Source organism: Octodon degus, unplaced genomic scaffold (assembly GCF_000260255.1).
Source record: "Octodon degus isolate 3935 unplaced genomic scaffold, OctDeg1.0 scaffold00180, whole genome shotgun sequence".
Taxonomy (NCBI): Eukaryota; Metazoa; Chordata; class Mammalia; order Rodentia; family Octodontidae; genus Octodon; species Octodon degus.
The window spans coordinates 2,076,813-2,081,891 of record NW_004524756.1 but is presented as its reverse complement, the minus strand read 5'-3'; positions in this window follow the sequence as shown (position 1 = coordinate 2,081,891).

The window sequence follows — 5,079 nt, the reverse complement described above, 5'->3', positions numbered from 1 at the left end:
AACACACTGCATACATTCTTCCTAGTGGTTAATTGCTGTACAAGATGCGGACATGATATCCTATTTACAAACACCATTAGAACAAATCCCTCTATTCAAAGCCACAATATTCTATAGTGCTATAGAAGACTACAATTTACAACTTACTGTATTTTCACAAAGAACAAAACAAGAGCATTCTGGATGTTCCCAACACAAAGAAATGATAAATGTTTAAGGAAATAGAAATGCCCAATATCTTGGTTTGATCATTTGACTTTAATTTGTGCATTAAATTATCATCCTGTGCCCATAAATACTTACAATAATAATATAGTAATAAAGGAGAAAATTAGGACAGTCCACTGTTTTCTTCTTTTCTGATCCAACTGCTTTCTCTGTATATGATCAACCCTTCAGGACCACTGAAGCCCCCTGACAGCTGCCTGCACCAGATTAAAAATGGTTCCCCTAGCACAGGGCAGGTTGTGAGCCACCACTCCAGGGTGGCTGTTTTCATCCTGGGGGGTCCCTTGACTTGGGGAAAGCTGATGAAAGAAGTACTTGTATTGCATTTACTCCTATAAGTGAATTGGTTAAAGAAAACAAGCCGTCTAGCCAGTGATCCCTTTAAGCCTTTTTAATTGCAAAATTCCTTTTTATGGCATCGCTGACCCAGCCTCAGCAGAGTTCATTTCAGAAATGTGCTGAAGTGGGGACCAGCGCTGACAACTAAGGCTGAGAAATGTTTTAAGTATCACGACTCTACATTTTTCTCCTGTCTGCGAGGTTCAGGGATTTATCCTGTGTGAATCATGCCTGCCCTTCGTTTATGCATGAATAAGATATTTCAGACACTGAGGACGCAGACCAGACACCAGCCCTTCCTGGAAAAATAAGACCTAGACCTCCAATCAGGGCGAGCACACTGACTCTCTTCAGTGCCAACTAATTTCTAAATGTGAATAAAGACACATAGGTTAGCAAGCTTTCTCCGAGTCTCCTACTGGCCCCTAACCTTTAGCAAAACAGAAATATCACATATAATGGATCCTAAAATTAATGACACATTTTGCTTTTCAGTTGATCAGATCAGCTGAGAATAAGGTCAGTGTCTTATTTCCCTGGGATAACAGGTTGTCATTGTTTGAGTGCATTTAACAACACCACCAATATTCTGCCTCAGAAAATATCTAATAATTTAGAAGCTCAGACTATGCATCAAGAATCAACCTGCCAAAAATCATTCAGCCTTGTCCCGCAACTCCTAACAGGGCCACACTTAAAGCATTTCCTCCAATATCACTTAGAGAAATCCTGTGATGGTAAATCTTGCTTTGTTTTTGGTTTTTTGAGGCAGGGTCTCACTATGTATTTCAGGCTGCCTTTGAACGCATTAGCCTGCCCAGGCTGGCCTCATACTCCCAGAAATCCTTCTCTCTCAGCCTCCAGACTATCAGGACTAGAGGCAAGTGCCACCACACCTGACGAAGTATTGCTTCATCTCCATAGTAAACGTGATCAGCTTGAGAGAGGCCTGCGAGTTAATGGAGCACACTTCTGGGTGTGCCTGAGTGGGTTATGGGGATATGACTTGGGGGACACACCTAATCTCCAGGCTCTGTCTCTCGGGCTCTTCCCCTGCTGTCTACCTCCTAGGCACCAAGAGCTGGGCGTCTCCCTCCCTCCCTCTCTTGCGCCATGATGTTTCTGCCTGAGAAGCAGCCGACCACGCAGTGAACCTTCAGAAACCCTCAGCCAAAACTAAACCTTCCCACTTTAAATTATGGGTGCAGGGTATTTTGTCCCAGCAACAGAAAGCTAACGAATATAAACTTCTCCCCTTCTTCCTCATCCATTCCTAAGATGACTGTTCATTGGGCACCTACTTTTTGCAAGACACTGTCCCAGCCACTGGAGATCATCTGAATACCATAGACAAAGCGCATAGTATCACAGTGCTGTTGTTAAATGCAGGCAAACAGTGATAACCTCTTATCTTGAGAAGATAAGAGAGACACTGACCTTATTCTCAGCTGACCTGATCAACTGAGAAACAAAATGTGTCATTAGTTTTTAACAGAGTTTGCATTCTAGTAGAAGAGACAGGCAAACAGATCAAGAAAAAAAATTATATGAGTAGGTAGAGAGCTTCATTTTGGCCTGACTACTGTGGAATTTATAAGAATGTATCCATAAGGGAGCTGTGGTCTAATAGGTCTTTAAACAGAATAATCCCCCTGCTATAAGGGGTGTGGCTGGTAGGCTGCACAAATGGGATCAGTCACAGCAAAGCCACTGCAGTGGTCCAGGTGAGAGAGATAAGACTTACAGGGGTGGTAATGAGGGAGAAGGCAGAAAGTTTCAAGCAACATTCTTGAGACTGAACACAGGAGCCAAGGATGGATTTGATGTGGGGCTGAAAATAACTCAGGTTTTCTGCTGGCTCATAGTATATTGGATCTGCTCACAACTTCAGCATCTGGATCATGGTGTTTCAAGCAAAGAAAGGACCACAAATCAATGACTAGCTGCACCGTAAATTTGAGAAGCTCCAGAGGAAAGCGGTATATGTTATAAAGCATGGTCATGGCTCCAACTCCACCCTGCAGGGCAGTGCTGCTCCAAGAGGGCCATGGGGCCCCGCTGCGTACCTGTAGCCCCTGACAGGCCCCTCGAGTGCACTGCCTCGTAGGCTGTTGCAGCAGGGAGGCACACAGACCAGAGAGCAGGCTAGACTGTGTGCTTTGTCAGAGCAAGGGCACAACCTACACCAGGGACATCAGCCATGCCATACACGGGGTGCTCAGCAACGCATGAAAAGAAAAACCAGCCGTCCAAGTTGAATTTTCAGCTGGAGCCTGAGAGGCCAAATTTAATCATCCACATGAAATTATCACACCAGTCGATACTCCCTCCCCTCTCCTTGCAAAGGAAAGGAAACTAATTCCTTATTTTTCTGTGGAGCAGGTGGCCTTGAGGCAGCTAACCAGCTGGCTGAAATCTAAATACCTTCGCCAAGACAAAAGGCAGCAATGTGATTGATTATCTTCTCATTGTATGAGAAGAGAACCTCCTCCAGCCAATCAGCATGCAGAACCGATAGCCGATTCCTACTGACCGAAATGGGACTTAGAGCTGACAATGAAGCAGCCCAATCCCAGGCCCCGATTGGCAGAGGCTTCATCTACCTGCTCAATTCCACTTAATGCATTGATTTCTAACAAGGTTCAGTTAGTTTCTTAGTTGCTAAGCTCTGGCTTTCTTTTTCAGACTCTGAACAGGTACCCACATTCCCACTCACTCATCTCAATATATCTGCCTCAGGGTCAGGACTAGCCCGGCCCCAGAGGGAGAGGGCTTCCTCCAAACATCTTAGATGCTCAGACTCCTAGGGGGCTTGTAGGTTCCTCCAAATTCCTGTCTGCTTTTCTGCAGAAAGGAAAAAAAAAAATGCCTGTATACGTCCTGCTTCACTGGAAACCACAATAACGAGCTGATCTGCTTGGTCTCCTGCCCTGCACCCCAAGCACTTTGACAGTGAGGAGATGGGTCCCTCCAGCTGGTCAAACCAGAGTTCCCTATACAGGAAACCCCCAGAGACATTGGGACCAGGCCCAACACCTCTCTATGGGGTTTCCTGCCTCTGTGCTGTCACACAAGTCACCTACAACCTGGTCTCAAGCCAAGAGGAAACCAAAACAGAGACTCCGCTACATAAGCAGGGTGAGGAGGTTTCAAATTCCATTTGCCCCAACGCTTGCCAGCTAGGTGGTGACTTCAGACTCCTCACTAATGAAATGGAGGAGGACAGTGGCCTGTGAAACCCTGGCCGAGGAGGACAGCGAGGCACGTGCTGGCTGGAAATTGTCCTCGGCCAATGCCTGAATCCCCAGGTGGAGGCGGTGTCCCCGGCCCAGACAGTCCAAGGGCAGTGCACACTCTTCTGTGTGGCTTAGCATGCTTGCCATGGGCCAGGGTTGGCATTTGTTTCAGTTTAAGCAGAAGGCATTGTAACAAAAACCTGCCACAGAGGTAAGAGGAGCCTCCGGCTCCCCCAGAGAACCTCCTTCCACAGAGCTCAAGCCCTCCGCCCAAGGTCTCCTTGCTGGAACTCTGAACTCCTTTCCTCTTCCAGCTCAAGAAGGTTATTTTACTTCTAAAAACTGACCATCAAACCAGCCTGGAAGCACAGGGCTATACCCCCTCCCTCCAGGAGGCCAAGGAAGACTAAGTTTGAGGTCATCCAGGGCAACTTAGTGGCCTAGGGTGACCCTATCTCCTAGATAAATCTTAAAAGCTAACCATCAGACATGTCCAAAGTTGTGTCTTACTGATCAGGAGGCAAAACATTGAAGTTGGGCCTTGTGTCAGGGACCAGCTGAAGCTCTTCTGGGGGCCCTGGCCAGGGGGTACTGATGGCAGCCGCCTGAGGACAGAGCAGTGTCATCTGAGGTGCCACCCCAGCCTAGAAATAAGAGCCTCAGGGTTGGGACAGGCTCTCAAGCAGTGTGCAGGCATGGCGGTGTGCAGCTGTAATTCCAGCACTCAGAGGGCTGAGGCAGGAGGATCTCCAAGAGTTCGAGCCCAGCTGGGCTACATGGTGAGTTCCAGGCCAGCCTGAACTACATAGCAAGACCTTGTCTCACAAAAAAAAAAAAAAAAAGGAAGGAGGAATAAAAGGAAACTCTATTGTTCCTGTAGTATGGTTTTCTTTACTACAAGCAACATATATAGAAATTAATATGAAATAAAGCGCATATAATAGCACATGTCTAAGTTATATTCTTCTATTTTAAGAGTGCTTGTGATCCCCACACAGAAAGGACTACCCGAAGGTCATTTGTCCTGCAGCACTTCTTCATGTGCAGCAGAGGAGCGGGTCACCACGAGCCTCTCCACATGTCACTGGTACCCTATGAGCAGCGCCACCTGTATCCCAGTTTAAAGCAGCACCTGCCTCATGCTACGTGCTCAGGAGCTCATGATGGGTGATGAAGGAGCTCGGCATCACTGCACAGGTTAGAGACGCGGGCACACTGATGCTGCGGTAGGAGAGGAGGCATCTGCTTCTGTAAGTTACCTGGGACCAGGCTCACA